At 40.5% G+C, this 21,180-nt stretch overlaps 1 pseudogene; it reads left to right on the top strand.

Annotated features, from left to right (window-relative positions):
- Positions 1–16,194: 16,194 nt before the first annotated feature.
- LOC130850651 (small nucleolar RNA U3) lies at positions 16,195–16,268 on the top strand (annotated as a pseudogene).
- Positions 16,269–21,180: the final 4,912 nt, after the last annotated feature.

Here is a 21,180-nt window from a genome sequence, read left to right on the forward strand (position 1 = left end):
ATGAGTGTTGTAAATAGTAGCTAACTGGTGATTGCTAGAATATTTGGATGTTAGAAAATATGTTATCTGTTACCGAATAATGAATAACCCCAAAACTTAATGGCTTCAGAAAATAAGGACATATTTGTTCTCTTGCTTTCTGTGGCTTGGAAATTTAGGATGAGCTTGGTTGGGAAATTCTGGATCCGGGTTACTCATGAGGTTGTCTGTCACCAGGAAGTTGCAGTGGGATGTTGGGCAGAGCTACAGCCAAAGGACAACTTGATTAGGGCTGGAGGACCCACTTCCAGGGTGGCTACTTACACAACTGGCAAGTGGGTACCTCTCCATGTGGGCCTCTCCCTACAACATGGTGGCTGGCATCTCCCTAGAGCAAGTGATTGTCTAGGACGAGGCAGAAGCTGCAATGTCTTTTATAACCTAGCCTTGGAAGTCACACCTAATTCACTATTTCTTTACTACTCACAAAAAAAATGTGAATATCAGGAGACAAGGGTCATTGTGGGCCATCAAGGAGGCTGGTTACCATGCATAAAAAATACTGTGTATATGTAATTTTATAAATAATTTTATATTGGTACTGATCCCTTCATTTTAAAGGGTAGGAAATAGAATCTGGACCTATTCAAGCTCATGTAACTTTAGGGAAGAATCTGCCTTGGAATGAATATTACACAATGTGTATAATCTATGTCTCTCTTTGAAAAAAAAATACACACTGGTGCTAATTTGGAGGTTTGAGCTTGGCTTGTTTCTAGTAGAGATTTATTGTGAAGGGCCATTTACATGTGCTGAACTGGTTTAAGCTATCAGTGCTTTAGCCACCACAAAAGGCCAGTTACCATCTGTTATGGTACAAAGTTACCAAAATAATTTTTTTCTTTTGATGAGAACTTTTAAGATTACTCTCATGGCAACTTTCGAATATGCAATATAGTATTACTAACTGTAGTCACTATGCTATATGTTACATCCCAATGATCTACTCATTTCATAACTTCAGGTTTGTACCTCTTGACCCCCTTCACTCATTTTGCGTCCCCCCCACTGCCACCTCCCGTCTAGCAACCATCATTCTATTTTCTGTGTCTATTAGTTTTGTTTTGTTTTGCTTGTTTGTTTTGTTTTTAGTTTCTACATATAAATGAGATCTATGGTATTTGTCTTTCTCCATCTGACTTTTCACTTAGCATAATACCCTCAAATTCTATCCATGTTGTTGCAGATGGCAGGATTTCATTCTTTTCTATGGCTGAATAGTATTCCACTATGTATAATATATATACCACATCTTCTATATCCATTCCTCCATCCATGGACACTTAGGTTGTTTCCATATCTTGGCTATTGTCAGTACTGCTGCAATGAACATAGGGGTGCATATATCCTTTTGAATTACTGTTTTCATTTTCTTTGGATAAGTACCCAGAATTGGAATTGCTGGGTTATATAGTAGTTCTTAATTTTCTTGAGGAGCCTCCATACTCTTCTTCATAGTGGCTGCACCAGTTTACATTCCTACCAGCAATGCTTGAGGGCTCTCTTCTCCACATCTTTGCCAACACTCTTATTTCTTGTCTTTTAGGTAACAGCCATTCTAACAGGTGTGAGGCAACATCTCATTGTGGTGTTGATTTTCACTTTCCTGATGATTAGTGATATTAAGCATGTTTTCATGTGCCTGTTGGTCATCTGTATGTCTTCTTTGGGAAAATGTCTATTCAGATCCTCTGCCTGTTTTTTAATCAGATTTTTTTTTTTTTGCTACTGTGTTGTATAAGTTCTTTATATATTTTTGATGTTATGCCGTATTAGATATAGGATTTGCATGTATTTTCTCCCATTCCGTAGGCTACATTTTCCTTTTGTTGATGGTTTCCTTGGCTATACAGAAGCTTTCTAGCCTGAAGTTGTCCCACTTGTTTATTTTTGCTCCTGTTGCCTTTGCTTTTGGAGTCAGGTCCAAAGAATCATCACCAAGACTGATGGCAAGAAGCTTACTGCCTATGTTTTCTTCTAGGAGTTTTATGGTTTCAAATCTTATATTCAAGGCTTTAGTACATCTGGATTAAATTTTAAATATGGGGCAAGATAGTACTTAGTCATTTGCTTTTGATGAGCAGGTGACTTTTGTGAGATAAAAGAGGTTTTAAAACATAAGTCTGGTCATTCACCCTGTTCAGAATGCTGTTGTGGCTGTCCATTTGCCTCATTTAAGTCCGAGTATTTAGAATGTTTGAGAAGACTGACCTGGGCTGGCCCCTATCTCCTCCCTCACCTGGTCTCTCTCCTCTCCCCTCATGTTTCTGCTCTAACTACTTGGCATCCTTGCCATTCCTTCTGCCTAGAACAATGAACCTGAAACATAGCAGGTGCTCAGATTGTTTTTTTTTAATTGAATGAAAGAATTATTAGTGAAGGTATAGGGAGGTGTCCATATTGCTTTTTCTGCCCAAGGCAGTTTGGTACCTTCCACTTGATTCATTTTGAGGCACTGATGCTTGGTCTTTTTACAAAGAGTCTCTAAAGACAGTAATGAAGTGTGAATGTGCTTCTTTCTGTGGGAGATTTCCTGTCATTCAGAAACCAGCACTGTTTCCATCCTTGTATCTTTAGAGTTCCAACGTAAAAAAAGAACGGAAGAAAAGGAAAACACTTCTACGAATATGTATTATAGGGGACAGGTTGATATTATCTAAGGGAGGAAATTAATTGAGCCATTTCTGTAGACATTGGGGAAATTGTTTCACTCAGAGTTAAAAAGCAGCTTGGGAATATCAAAGTATAGGGTGCCAGCATGCGTTTTGTGATGGTCTTAGCTTATGACCTTATATTGCTTCTATTTCTCTATTAAATCAAGATATATCTCATTGGAGCCACCATCTTACATGACACAGCATGGTTCATTTTGATACCTGTGAACCGAATTGTCTCCGATTGAATAGAAAGATGTATCTTTGATGTGTGCTTAGTGTGAACGGTGTCTAGGCTGGAGTTTCCATCAGCGTGGATCTCCATGGAATGGGAACAGAGTGCATGGACCCTCATCATGTGGGCTGAGTGCTTTGCTGAGCTTCTACCTTTCCGAACCCCGAACCTGGGTCTTGCCTTCTCCTCTGTTTCAGTGAAGTGTCCCTACACAGTCCCCCACTTGGAATTAGTGCAGCAGGAGACACCTGAGCTTTTAAATTTTATCAAACTTTTAAAGAAATCAAAGCTTTATGAACAATTAACTGTCACAGGCTGGATTGTTTTACCCCTAAAGATGCTGAAGTTCTAACCCCTAGGGCCTCAGAATGTGACCTTAATTGGAAATAAAGTCTTTGCAGATGATTAAGCTGAGATGAGGTCTGTAGGGTGGATCTTAATCCAATATGACTGGTGTCCTTATCAAAGGGGGAAATTTGGACACAGAGACAGACACAGGTAGAATGCCACGTGAAGGTGAATTTATACAGCTATAAGCCAAGAAACTCCAAAGATCGCCAGCAAACCAGAAGCTTCGGTGAGGGGAATAGAACAGATTTACTCCCGCCGCTTTCCAAAGGAACCAGCCCTGGTGACATCATCAATTTTGGACTTCCAGCCTCCAGAATTGTGAGACAGTTCTGTACGATGCCTTACTTTGTCACAGCAGGCCTAGCAAACTAATACAGTAATTATTAACTTCTGTATCGTAAAGAAAGCATTAAGCAGCACTCAGGTGACCCCACAACAATCCACTTAGCACATTTTACATGTGAAAAAACTTGGGCACAATCAAAGATGTATGGGATAGATTATGCTCATATAATGAGTTAATTATTAAACCCACATTTCCATGCAATGCTATTTGTTTATTATAATAGCTTGATATTGACATACCTGATAGGAAATGACTAGTTATTATTTGAGTATTAGAACAGAGGCATGAAGAGCTATTACCCCCTTTGGAAGCAAACATGGAAATGATCTTGTCTAGAAGAAGAGTTGAGTAGTTTGTCTCACTAGGACCAGAGAAACTAGGAAGGAGGCTTGATCCAAGATTCCCAAATACTCTTTTTTTAAACCAAATTTCCTCTCTTACAAAGTATGAATCATCACAGAATAGCTACCCAACCAGTGTTTGCTGAATGAATAAATGAACCTAAAGATTTTTGAGCCAGGCTTTAGAGCTTTGGTAAACTACCAGATATTTTTCATCTGTTTAAGTTGATAAGAATTTCACCTCTTAGAATAGAAAGGAAATGGGGCCTGGGCTGGTCTTGGACCCCAATGTGCCCATACTTTGCTGTGTGAAGTTGGGCAAATTAACCCTTCCAGGCTTAGTCACATCATCTTCAGATGCTGTATACACCTTGCAAGAGATGAGATAAGAATACCTTGCAAAGTTATTGTTAAGTGTGAGATAATGTAAAACACCAAGCAGAGTTCCTTGTGTGTAAGTGTCCAATAGTGCCTCTTTTGATTTAAACATCTTTAAACGTAGTACAAGTAATATCTTCGCACACCTCAACTATGCTGTCGATATGGCCACTGCATTTGATCTGGCTTTCCTTTAATAATGAAGAGGTGTGAACCTCGTACCAGCTGTGGTTGTCTCCTCGTCTTTTCTTTATCCATGATCTGGGCATTCTTACGCAGGTAATTGGGGCTGTGTGGGCCAGAGATGGCAGCCCTGAATAGTTCACACAAGAGTCCTATCCAAAGCTTTCTCTTTTCTGACACATTGTGCCCACCCACAGGAGAGAGTCACAGATAATCACAGGTAATAGGCCACGCCTTGTGTGATTATTTGAGTAACCCGCAGGAGAGGAAGTGGCACGCTGGCTCCAGCCCGTGCTTCATAGGTCATACAAACCACGTAAACGTGCATGTCCACATTTGGTTATCTTTCCTGAAATGGACTTCACAGGCTGGATATCACCCAGGTTCTCTTAGTGGCCGTTTATCATTTTCTCATGTATTTTTCATATTATATACATTTATCGGGACGCATTCTAAATCCATTTATATTTTTCTTACTTGTCCAATAACTTGGGGTTTATGAGATCTAGACATTCACTTCATGCTGTAGGAAGGAATATTTCTACTTATCTCTTACAGAGTGGTTAGGAGTGTACTCATCTATGCACACTGCTGAGACTAAAATCACTGAAAACTGATTCTTAATTGTGATAATATAAATAATAAAATGTGAGCAAAATGCTAAATTATGTAGGGATAATGGAACAATAGAAATTATTGTAAGTGGCTTTATAGTTGCAAAAATGAAGTAATGTCTAGATAAAATATGCCATTTTCATACCTAATTTTAGACCAATATTGCTCAGTGAAATGAGGTTAGTATAGTAACATAATAAGAATATAATTATCCCACGTTGGTAGGCAAACAACACTGGCAAAGGTGTAGAAAAAGCATGTTGTTAACATTTGAAAGTTCATTTCTAGTTTCTTTTTTTTTTCTTTGTCCTAACTTTTAAGTAGAGTCATAGTATTTATTCTTCAGATAACTCATCTATTTTACATTTTAGATGTTTAGCTTTTCTTGCATTTTATCATAAAAAACAATTGCTTGAAAACAGGGTCTTTGTTTCATAAGCGGTTAGCTGCTTCTACTTGAAATCCCAATCCTTTGTGATATTAAAATTAGCTCTTTAGCAGGAACTCTGATGTCACCAAGGTGGAGATGCAAGGGCAGTAAGTAGCAAAGGGATCAATCCTTAGGAAACAAAGCTCCTGTTTTCATGCAAATACCTTTAGTGATTAAAAAAGGAAAAAAAAAAACTGAGCATGGGTGGAAGAGCTATTGGTTTTACATTTTTAGAGAAATTGCTGAATGCTATTTAGCCATGCAATCTTATGACCTTTACAGTTCTCTCAAGGTTAATGGGGTCCAGGAAAATGGTAATGTAATAATTTGGGTTTCTTGGATGTCCCACTAACTTACAGTGTATGTCCCTCAAATTTGCTAGCGTTTCGTATGGTGGAGGAGGGTGGTGTTGATTATAAATTGTATCTGGAATCCCTCTGTCCTTATTCGAAACTGCTTTCTGTTTCGAATCATCCAAAGTGTATGAGGAAAGAAGACCTCAGTAGGGAAATTGTATACATTTTCCCTTTTATTCAAATTAAATAGGAAGCTACAGCTTTTAGCTCAAATATAAAATAGTAAAGAGTATTTTTTCCAGGAAACCTCTACTGTAATATCACAGCTCTTCAAGCCTAAGACATTTATAGCTAGCAAATGTCAAAAGTTGGCGATTCAGTAGGACCTTGTTACTGAAATATCTATCTAAAGGCATCTAAAAGTTCTGATCTCTGTCTCCTGTTCACTCCTGTGCTGAGGATCTGGGGAGGGAGTGGGACGTGGGTCTGTGTTTTTGTCCTTAGGGCTGCCAAGTGAAATGGCCACTGCCTCCCTGAGTATCCTCCTGGTGGCTGGCTCTGCAGGGCCCCTTCCAGGAGCTCTTGAGAGGCCATGTGTTTTGGTGTTATCAAGAGGGGCTCATTATACCAGGGGAATCAATTTAGAATGACTTTAATGGGATTGGGAGTCAAACTGCAGTCTAGCTCTATGACAAAGAGAATTTAAAGTACTCTATTTATTATGCCTTTTCTCTTTAATTACATCTGTCTTTAATATTCTGCTGTTAGCTCCTTTAATGTTTTTCTTCTCCAGGTTTTTGGCATTTTTATGATTTGCAGTTCTATGCTAAATGGGCACATGTCATAATGTCATCTAATTCTATTGAGAAAGAAGCCCCCGTTTCCTGTGGCTTTTGGCCAAGCCACACCATTACTTTTGATTCTGATATTTTATTTTTTCACAGATGGTGTAAGCTGTGCAGCATAAAGTAGAAGATTCTTTCCAATTTGAAAAAGAGATTTAGTGCTTTCTTATGCAATCTCCTTGGGGGCATAGGTGATGTGTCTGACAGCCAGGTCCTTCACACCTAGTACCGGGTCTGGCCACTGAGAATGCTTAGTGGTTGTTGGTTGGTTGAATGAATGAATGAATGAATGATATCAGCATTCTAATCACATACTATTCTTAATATTAATATAAAATCGAGTTTTGCTCTCAGCTGACTGGGCTGAGGAAGGGCCCAGCACTTTGGAAGTATAATGAATACATAACATGCTAGGCTGGAAATCAAAGTCCAAATATTTTAAGCTTTTTGGATATTCCTTGACTTTTTCTTAGTTCTCATTCATTCATTGATTCATTCAACTGTCAAAATAAGGCCCCTACTGTATGTAAATTACCATATTACATTGTCTCCTTTTTTCTTCTTGCTTATTCTTTTTCACTTTTTCTTCTCTGACTTATCTATGCATTTCTTTTGATTTTCACTCTTCTTTTCCCTTGGATATTAATTGTCTCCCACTCATCTACTTTTCCTCTTCTCGTCACTCTCTCCACGATTCCCACTTTCTTTCCTCGAGCTTCTTTGGTAGTTATTTCTATTTGCAACACTCCACATCTATGTATTTCTTATACTCTCCTTTTAGAAGTATATCCTATCATCTCTTGACCTGTTCCTTCTTGTTTCCTTCTTTTCCTTTTCTGTCAAGTCCAAAGAAGCAGAGACATAGTCATATAAGGAATCATTCTAGATTCTCCACCTTCATTTCAAAACTTGGCTCAGATTTATTTATAACAAACAGTGATCCAGTCGATTTCCTTATCCTCAGGAAAGATCATGCCTAAAACTCTTCAAGCACAGGATACTTCCTTAAAAGGAAGTAATAAAAGCCCTGTTGGAAAGGCTAGCATTTGATTTTCCTTAGTAACCTACCTTTTGAATCCTGGCTTGGAGTGGAGATCTCAGTTCCTCTCCATTTCTATTGTTCTCTGCCTTACATGTAGAGAGGTCCATACCAACATTAAAAAAAAAAAAGAAAAAGAGAGAATGTGATCAGGATATAAGGTTGGTTTATAATAGAACAAAAAAGGGAGGAGAAATGTAGTCATGAAAGAGAGAAAATGTTATAAGCCATTCTCAAAATTCAGACCTCATTTATTTATTCATTAAAATAAACTCCAGGTACCATGTCAGTGCCTAGGAATTCAACAGTGAACAAGACTCAGCTCCTTCTGAAGGAGATAATATTCCACTGTAGTGTGGTGAGTGATATGATAGGGCTATATGAAGGCACCCAACCCAGAACTTGGAAGGATGATGTTACACCCCTGGGAAGAGATGGCAGTTACGCTGAGTCAAGAAGGATGATTTAATAGTAACGAGGAAACATGGCGGGTGGAAGCATCACAGGAGCGACATGGCTAGGGTCTACGGTTTCTGTGATGTAAACTCAGAGAAGGAGGCATGGCGGTGAAATCATCAAGGTGTAATTGGCTGTGCTAGGAGTACAGACCTTGATCTGAAGCAATGGGGAGCCACTGATGGGTTTTAAGTAGGGCAGAGGTGATCTGGAATGTTCATAGAGAAGGGTTGGAGTAAAAATCTCAGATCAGGACACAGGGGAGGGTTGCAGTATTCAAGGGGAGGGATGGAGGTCACCTTCCCTAAGAGGATGGTGAAGACGACGAAATCAAGTGATGAATTCAGGGTGTAAGAGGAGCAGAGATGGATAAGCCATGCTGATATATTGGAGGCAAGAGATGAAGGAGGGGCAGGGGGTGAAGAATGGCATTCAGTCTCTTGGGTTCTGGGGAAAGGTATGATTTCTGAGGAGTCATCTCAGTTGTCTTTGATCTTTAAGTACAGGTTTGTGTTCCTAAAAGCTTCCAGACTGACATCCCTGAAGACTAATGTCATCTTCTGTTTCATCACAGTGAACAGCCAGGCTGGCTTCTGTAGGTGCCATCATCCGTTTGCAGAGATTCTGCACAGCAAGAGTGGGACCACAGAGGGGTGTAGGCACAGTCTTAAGTTGTTGAACAGTTTGGATTGAATTGAGTGTTGTCAGATCAGTGGTTACAATATGTTTCTTACTGTTCATTATGGATGAGTTCAGTCAAAATAGGTATACCAGGATATGTGTGTGTGTGTGTACACGTGTGTGTGTACACGTGTGTTTATATATGTGCATCCACAGTGTGCATGTGAGAGAGTGTGTGTCTGTGTGTGTCTGTGTCTGTATACAGATGCTTCCCTTCTGGTTCCCCCATCACTGGGAGGATCTCACTTAATGCCTCTGAGATGATGGTGGTCCTTGTGATGTGGAGAACTAGGAACTGGGAACTGGAGAGGAACCACTGATCCATTTCCACAAAAGAAAGCCAAATGATTGTCAGTTACAATGATTTTTGTTCACTGCTGAAAGTCTGGACTAAATTTGAACTGGTGACTTTGAAGTGAGTGACTCCATCAGCCCGCTACCAGTCCCCTGAGATGTGTAATCCACTTTAAAGATATGTTTTAAATAGCCTACTATGGGAAATGTAGTTAGCAAGCTCAGAGATATGCTTCCATTTCAGAACTCTCAGAAATGCACTTACAGATTTAAGAAAAAAAAAATCTTTGCAAGAAGTAAAATGCGTATAAAAGAGATGATTCATTTCATTAGAGCAATTAAAATATTGGCTCCTGTTTGCATCCATCACCCTCCTGAAATAAAAATATATTGGAGAAAAAGCTATATTTACCTGGAGATAAAATTTAAAATATAAGGAAGATAAAAGTCCATTTTTCTGAAAGAAGTAACTGAAAATCTGCGGTAGGTTATAATTCAGGCAGAACCTCATCATTATGGACCAGGAGCCTGAGTGAGATCATAGTGGAACTGGAGCCAGACTGAGCGCAATCTCTACCCAATATTTTTTGAGGCACAAATGTAGCCAGGAGTGAGTCATTCAACAGGGTACCTCAGAGGTGGAGGGTCTTGGATATAAATGGTCAGGACTGCGGTGCAGGAAAATCCGTCACCTCAACCTTGGATGTGCCGTCATCATCTCCCGGTGAGTTCACAGAAATCAACTTTCCTGATTCTGGTTCGTGCCTTAGGCCAGGTCCACACTGCAGTGATGCTTCAGGTGACTCAGAGAGGACTCGTAAATCTGATGATCTCTGCTCCCAAATTCCAAGTGAAATAACCTTTCCTTCTTGGGTTGCAATTTCGTTATATAAAGATAACATGGGAAATGGTTACTCTGTGTCGACTTTACTCATTGCCTGCCTCTGAGAATGTGCCAGGGAGGAGAGAACTGGAGACTCTGGTCCTATCAAGGAAAGGTAGGAGAAGCAGGGCGAGGGGGGAGGGAGGGATGGCTTTTCCTTACTTTTTTTTTTTCAACATGTGTCAGTATGGGGTACCAAGAAGAGGGTGGGACTTAGGGAAATATAGTTACAGTCTCTTGGGGTTAAACATGCTAATTTGCAGACTTATTTTAAAGAGGGAATGAAATCATTCATACATTCATTCATCAATGAGTTTTTACTAAGTTACTAAAGAACCAAGAGTAAATAGTATAAGGTCACTGCTCTCAGGGAACTCACATCCTAGTGGGTAGAGCTAGAGTTAAAAAATGATTGAACAAATGAATATATAAAATACCAGCAGGTGGGTGATAGAGTAAGGTAAGAAGTGAGAGTGGTGCTACTTAATTTCTTTATTTTTAATTTATTTTTCTGAAGTATAGTTGGATTATAGTGTTGTGTTAATTTCTGGTGTACAGCAAAGTGATTCAGTTATGCATATATATTCTTTTTCACATTCTTTTCCATTATAGTTTATTACAAGATATTGAATATAATTCCCTTTGCTATACAGTAGGACCTTGTTTTTTATGTTTTATATATAGTAGTTTGTATCTGCTAATCCCAAACACCTAATTTATTTCTCCCCCCATTTTCCCTATTGATAACCATAAGCTTGTTTTCTATATCTGTCTGTTTCCGTTTTTGTAAATAAGTTCATTTGTGTCATATTTTAGATTCCACATATAAGTGATATCATATATTTACATTCTCTGACTTACTTCACTTAGTATGATAATCTCTAGGTCCATCCATGTTGCTGCAAATGGCATTATTTCATTCTTTTTTATGGCTGAGTAGTACTCCATTGTGTATATATACCATATCTTCTTTATCCATTCATCTGTTGATGGACACTTAGGTTGCTGCCATGTCTTGGCAATTGTAAATGGTGCTGATAGGAACATTGGGGTACACGTATCTTTTCCAATCAGAGTTTTCTCTGGATATATGCCCAGGAGTGGGATTGCTGGATCATATGGTACTTCTATTTTTCGTTTTTTAAGGAACTTTCATACTGTTCTCCATAGTGGCTGCACCAATTTACATTCAAGTGGTGCTACTTTAGATGTGGTGATTAGGGGAAGCCTCTGATGTAGGAGATGCCATGATGCTGTGACCTGCTGGGTAAAGCGAAGAGTTTAGGGAAGCATCTAGCACAGTGCTTGGCACGTGGTTAGCACTCAATCAGTGGTCACCATCATTATAATTCCTGTTGTCATTATCCTCCATAATAATGGTGCCTGTGTGTTCCTTTGAAATTTGGGGAGCCTGTAAAGTCTTATAGGAAGCTTGGTTTAGAGCACACTTAAAATGGAATTCTGTATCTATATATTATAATGATTTTTTTACTTTCAGTTGCAATTTAACTTTGGAGATAGATAATAATGTTTACAGGAAAGTCAGCAAAAGCTGAGTTGTTCTGTGTTATTAAATATCCTGCAGTTTTTCCCCCTTCAGTACAATTAAACCTTTCTTGCCCACCTACCTTGTGTCAGACTCTGTGCTAGGTACTGGGAAAGAAACAAGTAAAATTGAGTCTTTGCCTTCAGGAAGCTTAGAATCTTAATTTTTTCCCTAAAAATTCAGGACTCATGCACTCTTTATTTGACTCAAACCTGCAAGAGGATTTATATGCTGACAAGGCTCTGTGGAGTTCAGAAAAAACAAGTTGCACTTGAGTGTTAACTTTGATGTTTGTTTAGTTCTATAAAATATGTAAGAGGCTTTTCCATTAGCGAGTAAGACTTTCGAAAAGCTTTCAGAATCTCATGTCAGAAGTTGTCGTTAAGTATGGCTAAAGGGGAGTCACAGAGACTGACAGCTTGGAAACTTAAGCACAGTATGTGGTTTAGGATGTGTGGCCAAAGCGAAACCCCCATTCCCATCTTAATTGAGGTCATGCAGGGCCAGCTGATTTATTTGGTCTGAAAAGTCCAGACTGCATGGGAATCTACAATCCACTTGGCAACACTCTATTATCCTTTGGCCTTTATAAGCAGCATATCACGCCCTGTCTGGGGAAAGTTAGGGATAAAAATCTCAGCCTAGGTATATTTCAGTGACGGAATGAAGTGGGATTTGAGAAAAGTGACTTACACCTGAGAGACACATGTGGGATGCTTTAAGTGGCACACATAAAACACACCTGGAGATTGTTTCCCAGAGTCTATTTTTGTTATTTGCGAGTCTATAAGTTTACTTGGGGACCAAACATGGCTCTCATTCAGAGACGCCTATGCTGACTCTGTTACTGAACCAAACTTGAGTCTGCTCTCCTGCTCACAGTAAAGCCAATCTACTGATACCAAGTTGTGGTGAAGGAAAGTGCAGTGTTTATTGCAGGGCGCCAAGCAGGGAGTCCAGGTAGCTAGTGCTGAAAAGGCCAGAAGTCCCTGATGGATTTCAGGGAAAGGTTTTTAAAGACAGGGTTAGGGAGGGGACTTCAGGGTGTGTGATCAGCTCACGGACATTCTTCTGATTGGTTGGTGGTCACTGGGAGTCAACATCATCAACTTTCTGGTTTGAGGTCTACATGCTTATGGTCAACATACAGTTAACTTCTTCCACCTGGTGGGGGTTTCAGTATCTGCAAGACAGTTCAAAGGACACGGCTCAGAGTATTATCTCTAGCTCTTAAGGAGGAACTAAAGGACTTTGTTTAATGGATAAATTATTATTATTTTGTCTTGCTTGACTGTTTTCCTTTGCTTCTGCATTTTCTCACTTCTCTGATTAAATGTATTCTTTGAAACTTGGGGAAAGCCCACAGACAAGAGGCAGGCAGAGGACATGGGGGGTGGGATCTGTCCTGGGAAGCCCCCATAGGGTCTTGCTTGGTTACAACTCTTAACTCTCACTTTTCACACTCTACCTCCTTTCTCTGCGTTTTGCTCTTCAGAGGAATATTTTATTCTATTTGCCTACCCTACCCTATCCTATCCTACCCTGTCCTATTCTGTAGTTCCCTATTACATATGCCTTTACATATTCCTTGGCTGTCTCTCCTGTTAGGTGTGTAAGCCTCGTGAGGGCAGGAACTTTGTCTTGTTCACATTTGTATACCCAGTGCTTGGTGCGGAGTAGACTCCCGATGAATATTTGCTGGATTCATGAGTTGTAGCAATGATGGCTGATGACAGCAACAGTAACAACAATAAAACCCTTAAGGTTCAGGAGAGCAGTCAACACTGTGAAATCAGAGCAAGGCTCCTAATATTTGTTTAGATGGCAGAGAACGTGATGCTCTGTGTAGGACCACATGATACAGTGATACATGAAAATAACTCTCTTTCTAAACTGTCTCATACAAAAGTGGTACCACGGCCAAATGTTAAAGAAACTATAGGGCTAGCGAGTTGTTTGCATTGATTGTTTTACAATATGTATACTTTTATTAAAACTTTTATTTTTGCAATTTGGTATAAGGAGTATTATAATTCAGCTTCAACAATAAGACTCATTGGTTCAGACCACAAAAACATCCATGTTCTGGGGTGGGGAGTGAACATTGATTAACACCTGTTGTTCTAGAAATATCATCTTTGCCTTTCATGCTGTCCTTCAGGTTATATGCTTCACTGATATTATTGACAAAATCTGGATGGTTTGACCTAAGAATAGACCCAGGTTGGAAAAATCTCTGGTGACATTCCTTTGTGAGTTCAGATAATTTTAAGAGAATTGTTGGATGTGAGAGATTTTCTTAATGTTGCTGTAGATTATTTACATAGCTTGTTAATCATTCAACTACTTGAATGTCTCTTTCAACGAAGAGTCATTATAAAGGGCTCAGGATATGTTCTCTCTCCCTGAACTTCACCCCTACACACACCATTCATCAAGGTTAAAGCCAAACCACCTTTCTCGGAAAGTAAATTTTAGGAAACATCTCAGCCATTACTGTTACACAAGAATTTTTTTCTCACCAAGTCTTTCCATGGAGAATGTCTTGTAAACACCTACTATTGAAGCACAGGTAGAAACCCATGGAAATCAAGACATCCTGCCTGGAAGCAGAAAGTTGCAGGAACACCCTTTATCTCTGAATAGGAAGGAAAGTGTGAGGCATTGCTGAGTTCTTGGGTATAAGTGAATAACACTGGGAATGGGACACTGTACGAAGGAAATTGGGTTGCACGCATCTATACATGTTATCAAAGATTCCAGTTCAGTTTTTTGATTGGTGGTATCTTAGAAACCACATTCTCACCTATTGCATAAAGATTTTAACTGGAGAAAGGGTGATACATTACATAAATTTATAAATGTTTAAATCTATGAATAAAAGGATACTCATGTCTGATATTTAGTTTCATCTCATTGACAAGAATTACCCACTTCTCCATTTTAAGACAAGTAATTAAATACAAACACTAAGTACTTGGGTGGATAAGGAAGACTCCATCTACAACCTCTGCCTTTCAGGTCTCATGGCAGAAGTGTGGTTTGTTGTCTTTCCAGTTAAAGGGCTATGACTGAGGGGCTACAGTTTACTCTCAGCCTTCCCTCTAGCAGAATAGAAAACTTGAAGCACTTTAAAAATACATAGAAGGCTTTTTCTTGTTCTTTACACATGTTTATCTTCTCATTCATTTTTGTCTGAATAAGTATCCATAATAGACATTTTCCCTGAGCATGCGGAGGGCTGTCCAGAAGGGTCTGATCCTGCTCTCTGAAAGGCACAGGTCAGTCGGGACGGTTCCAAGAGTAGCAAGGGTAGAGACCAAAATCTGAGCCAGGGAAAGGTATACACACGAGGTTACAAAACCCAAAGAGTTACCCAAGAAGAGGAGCCAGGTATGAACTGAATAGTCAAGCCATCAAGCCAGAACACACTGGATCTAAGGGGTAAGGGTCTCAAACAGAAGGGCAGCAAGTAAGAATGAGGCCAGAGCAAGTGCTATACAGACGGAGAGGCCGAGGAAGGAGTCCCATAAAGCAGACAGGAGGTGGGAGACAGTGGGCTTGTTACTCAGTTCCTGTGTCCACAGGTGCAGTCATAACCTGAGCCTTGAAAATTACAGTGAGGAATGCAATGGGCAAATGTGAGAGATCAGGACTTCCTAGATGGCTCAGTGGTTAAGAATCCACCTACCAGTGCAGGGGCCACGGGTTCGAGTCCTGCTCCAGGAAGATCCCACATACCGCAGAGCAACTAAGCCTGTGCACCACAACTACTGAGCCTGCGCTCTAGGGCCTATGAGCCACAACTACTGAGCTGTGACTACTGAAGCCCCGGGCGACTAGAGCCTGTGCTCTGCAACAAGAGAAGCCACCGCAATGAGGAGCCCATGCACCACAATGAAGAGTATCCCCCCCACCGCAACTAGAGAAAGCCTGCATGCAGCAACGAAGACCCAACGCAGCCAAAAAAAAAAAATGAATTAATTAATTAAAAAAAAATGAGAGATCAGGCAGAAGTCAGGATGAGATTAAAAGATAGTCTTTCTCAGACAGTCCAAAAAGTCTTTACAGTTTTCATGGACTACTTGAATCCTGATGGCAAGTCATTTCTCCCTGATTCAAGCAGAAATACTGATGGACATGTATAGCCCTGGAGTAAATTATAATAGGTAATGTAATAGTACTTATGCAACTCTGGGTGTGTCTTTACTCTCTTCCAAATGTGTTTTCTCTCTTGAGGCTTAACTATCTCAGAGCTTTAGTTTGAATTCCAACTGAAACAGATCCCAAGACAAAGATTCAAGGGCAAGTAATTTATTTGGGAAGCAATCTCAGTAGAAAAGTGAGGAAGTAAGACAGAGAGGGAAAGGCAGCCAATAAAGATTCTCATTATCAAGGAAGTTATAACTGGAACTCAGTTCTGCTGGGAAACTCTGGGAGGCCTCAGAGTGATCCCTCCAATGGGTGATGGAGATGGAATGTTTGTACACCAATTCTCCTGTCACTCATTGGTCAGGGCTGCCGTGGGATGTTGATTCCCTGGTACGTCACCACTGCCATGCAGGCAGAAATCCTCATGGTGAAGACTATACTTTCAGGGATCATTTCTATAGTTTGTGACTAGAGAAGTTTCTCTGGGCAGAAGACCTAAATAGGCATTTCTCCAAAGAAGACATACAGATGGCCAAGAGGCACATGAAAAGCTGCTCAACATCACTAATTATTAGAGAAATGCAAATCAAAACGACAATGAGGTATCACCTCACACCAGTTAGAATGGGCATCATCAGAAAATCTACAAACAGTAAATGCTGGAGAGGGTGTGGAGAAGGGAATGCTCTTGCACTGATGGTGGGAATGTAAGTTGATACAGCCACTGTGGAGAACAGTATGGAGGTTCCTTGCAAAACTAAAAATAGAACTACCATATGACCCAGCAATCCCACTGCTGGGCATATACCCAGAGAACACGATAATTCAAAAAGACACATGCACTCCAATGTTCATTGCAGCACTATTTACAATAGCCAGGACATAGAAGCAACCTAAATGTCCATCAACAGATGAATGGATAAAGAAGATGTGGTACATATATACAATGGAATATTACTCAGCTGTAAAAAGCAATGAAACTGGGACATTTGTAGAGACGTAGATGGACCTAGAGACTGTCATACAAAGTGAAGTGAGTCAGAAAGAGAAAAACAAATATCGTATATTAACACATATATGTGGACTATAGAAAAATGGTACAAATCAACTGGTTTGCAAGGCAGAAATAGAGCCACAGATGTAGAGAACAAACATATGGACATTAAGTGGGGAAAGCAGGGAGGGTGGGGGGGGGAATGAATTGAAAGATTGGGATACAAATTGTACATTCTAAATATATGCAGTTTATTGTAGAAAAAAAAAATCCTGATGGTGGCCAGAGAATGCCTCTTGGGAAAAAAAAAAAAAAAATACAGGTGATGGCAATTGAGCCAGCCTATACTGAGTTAGTAAGGGATAGGATATGGGCAAGGTGGCCTCTGGAATACCCAGGGAGTGCTTTAGCTAATTGTCCTAGTCTTAAGCTGATAGGTAGATGGTAGATAGGAAATGTATGGTAGTTAGGAAATGAGTGTTCTCATCAAACTCTTGACCTGGACTCATCTGCAGGGCATAGGTGGAAAGCTTAGAAGAAACCTTGAAAATTCCTTGACATGCTTTTCTCCCCTGAAATTAGACTTTCCCCTTAAAAAGGAAATAGGATTGTAATGGAATCATGTATTTTATTAAAGCACACACTCACTCAGAAGTTCCAAACCTTTAGCACTGGAAAGATGTTTCCAAGCAGGAAGGGGAAGCTGGACCAGACAGCTTGGAATTTAGTCATCAGGGAGCAACTTTGCCTTTGAAATGTTTGGAGAAATTTGAACCACCTCCTCCTTCTCCAGCCTGGGTTTAAGAGTGAAGTTTCCAGCATACCCTCTGAGTCTTACTGACCAGCCTCTTCTGGTGTGTGGAAGTTCCTTGGGGAGGCACGTCTGTTAGCTCAAGAATCTCTTTACCAGGGATTCTTTCCTGTGGGGGTGGGAAGAACCAGAAAGTGATATATAAAGCTGTCCAAAAGAACTTCTTGCCCTACCCCACAAGCCTGTGACACTACTAATAAATTCATTTTAAAGTTCAGAGTTTTCCCCAGGTCTCTCCAAGTGGTCTGTTAGAGATTTGGTTTTGTGAAAGTAGCCTTGGGATCTGGACCTGCCATAAAAGTGTTCCACCCTGGGTCCAGTGGGTAAGACTCTGTGCTCCCAGAGCAGGGGCTCAGGTTCAATCCCTGCTCAGGGAACTAGATCCCGCATGCATGCCGCAACTAAGAGTGCACATGCCGAAACTAAAGATCCCTCATGCTGCAACGAAGATCCCACGTGCTGCAGCTAAGACCTGGCACAGCCAGAATGAATAAATATTTAAATTTAAAATAAATACTTAAAAAAAAAAAGGTTGCACCCTGGCAAACTCCACCATGATTCTGAAATTCGACTCTCCCTTTTGCCCGTGAGGAAGCTGTTGTAAGAATAAGGAATAATCCTTACAGACACTGGTGATTTGTATGAAATTTTTCTGGACTTTATTATTTAATAAAGAACATTCAGAAATGGGTAAAAAATGTCATTTATGTCACAGATGAGAAAGCCACATATACGTATTAATGGAATTCATTCGCTGGTTTATGGACCCAAACTTCTCCTGGGACTCTACAAATCCACACGCATATAGACCCCTCTCCATTTGACGGGAACGCAGATTCGTCACCAGATATTCTGTGTGACTAGCCCAGGATCACACGGAATTCTCTAGTGGGCTCAGCTCACTAAAGGACTTTCTTCGGTGGCGTAAAGCTTAGAAACATTTTGAAGGGAGACAGCTAAGAGGTTTGCAGCAATGTTGGTTGGTTGTGCTTTTGCTGAACAGATGATTTTAGAGACACCTGGGCCATCCTCTCTGCACAAAGAATCTTTGTAAATGTTTCCACTAGTCAGCACTTTCCCATTATAGGGGTGGTTAGAATGATCAGGTGTCCTCCCCGCAAACAGATGTTTATTTCTGCCAAAACATTGTAAGGAGCATCCATCTTGAAGAGCTTAGAGGAACGAATAAATACTTGCAGCTGAGATAAGTCCTCGGCTTGTTAAGACCTGGCCAAATAAACCTTTTATGTTTAGGGAGTTATTTTGCCTGAAGCCAGTACCAGGGAGTGCGCGAGGGTCATGCCCTATGCAGTGTGGATGCAGCTTGGGGATGAGAAGGTCTTAAAGTGGTGGTAAGGATTTATTTTGAGCTCCCAATTCTTCAAAGGAAAAAGTATGCAGAAGAGTACATTCCTGCCAGAGGTTCAGAGAAACCTGGACATAGCTCTTGTTTCTTTTGTTTCAGGAAACAAAGCGGGAGATTTGCTGGAGTCCTACACATGGGAAGCTCTAAATGTAGTCATGCTCTTTGGTTATTTATAGCCCATGGGCCTCTTCCCACCCTCGCTTCTATTATCTCCCAGTCACCTCCCCCTGCCCCCACCCCACAGCACCGTGTCCTTATATTTAGATCTGAAGCATCATCTTTAGACGCTGTGTGACCACAGCAAGGTTGTGCCTCTGAGAAGCCTGGCAGGATATGGATGGTCTTTTTGCCTAATGGAGGAGATTTACTCGTTGGGATATTTTCACCTTCTGGGGGATAAAGCCTTTCTCTATATAAGAAACCCAATTAGCAGAACCCCAATACTCTTTGACATTATTTTATAGAAGGAAGCGTTTTTGTCATAATCCGGTATTCATGGCAAAAAGCATGCCTGTCATATAGTACCAACTTGTTGGAGTAGATTCTTTAAAAAATGTCTGCCTATCCATAAGCGAGGCATCATTTTATTCCTATTTAGGTAACATAAAAATTTTACTTAACAGCAACAAAATTTCTCATCCAGAAAGATCTGTGATACCTGAAAAAGGAAATATTTGAAGGTATATCAGGAGATTACCAAAAAGAAAAAATAATCAATGCCACTGTGTTTGATACTAATTTTAATAATAGCTGAATAAGTGCTAAGCATCTTTCATGTATTACTTTATCACCAGGTTATATACCAGGTGTCCAGTAGCATTCCCATTTTACAGGTAAGGAAGCTGAGGGTTTAGAGAACTAAACAATCTCTTCAAGGTCCCTGAGCTGGTCAGGCTTCAAAGTCAGGTGGCCTGACTCCTGGGCCAGCGCTTTTAACTATTCTCCTAATGCCCCTAGATGCAGTTCTCTGGTAGCTCATGTCATCTTGTGTGTGTGTGTGTATGTGAAGGTAAAATTGATGATTATTGTGACCCAGGCATCTGCAGGTCACTTGAAAGGCCAATTCCTCTGATGTCACCCATTATACAAGCAGAGTCCTTATCACTCATGAAACTCCAGGTCTTGATTCATAAATATCAATAGAGCCTCTTTGTTACTTATAGTGGAGTGGAATTCTCTCCTATGTTCTCTTACTACTGAAAGCCAGTCGTATGGCTGAACAGAATAAGTTTGCAAGCCACAGATTGGTTCTAAGTAAGGTGTTCTTCTGCGATCTACGATTTTATTCCATTAGGGTAATTTCCTTTCTTTCCCTTTTCTCCTGAAAGTGCTTTATAAAACCACAGCCCTGCAGAAACTGCCCTTCTCACCCTCCAGTTGCATTGCTGCCCATGAGTGCAGCGCTGGGATGCGCCAGCACTCTCTGTATGGGGGGAGTGGCGAAGGATACGCTCCAGTTCTGGGGGGCTTTGTTCATGGGGGAGGAGAAAGACGCAAACAGTGGGAGATAAGTCCTCAGGTCTTCTGTTGAGACCAGCACATCGTTGCCCATCTAGGATGAATAACTTTAGCCTTGTCTCTTTTCAGAGCTGAAAAAATACTCTTTTCTTGGAAAATACCCAACCACATGTTTTCTCTCCAGTGAAAGGCAATCTTGTGGGGTTTGTGTTAAAGAATGTAACATTTCACCGTCGTCGTCGTCGTCGTCGTCTTCAAATGGCACTGGCTTCAGCTAAGCTGTTGCAGACTTGCCATCAAAGTTGCATTTAAAAAAAAAAAAACCCACCTATTTTCTTAAAACTGGGGCCAAATTATGGCATTTTAGGGAAAGGTTTTTCTCTGAAGGAGGGAGGAGAAAAATATGGAGAATAATGAATTCATCAAGCTGAAAATGCGCGAGGCAGCGAAGCGCTCAGGCTTCAACACACGGCAAATGGAAAGAGAGCTCCCATTACTGCTGAGATGCACGGACACAGCCCCGCTAATCGCTTGGTCATGCTTGGGAGACACTAAGTCATCACAGGCCATGACATGGTGAGAACAGGGTGCCAAGGGTTTGTTGTAAGAAAAAATTGTTGATTTAACATCCATAACCAGCAGCACTGCCTTCCCCGACCCTCACCCTCAGACGGCAAGCCTTGGAGGGAAAAATGCATGTGTGTGTATATGTTTAACTCTTTAGGTTCAACCCAATTGGAAATCGTATGGCAGGTAAAAAAAAAATTGTGGAGTAAGTGACTACTTG

The sequence above is a fragment of the Hippopotamus amphibius genome, chromosome 3, assembly GCF_030028045.1.
Source record: "Hippopotamus amphibius kiboko isolate mHipAmp2 chromosome 3, mHipAmp2.hap2, whole genome shotgun sequence".
NCBI lineage: Eukaryota > Metazoa > Chordata > Mammalia > Artiodactyla > Hippopotamidae > Hippopotamus > Hippopotamus amphibius.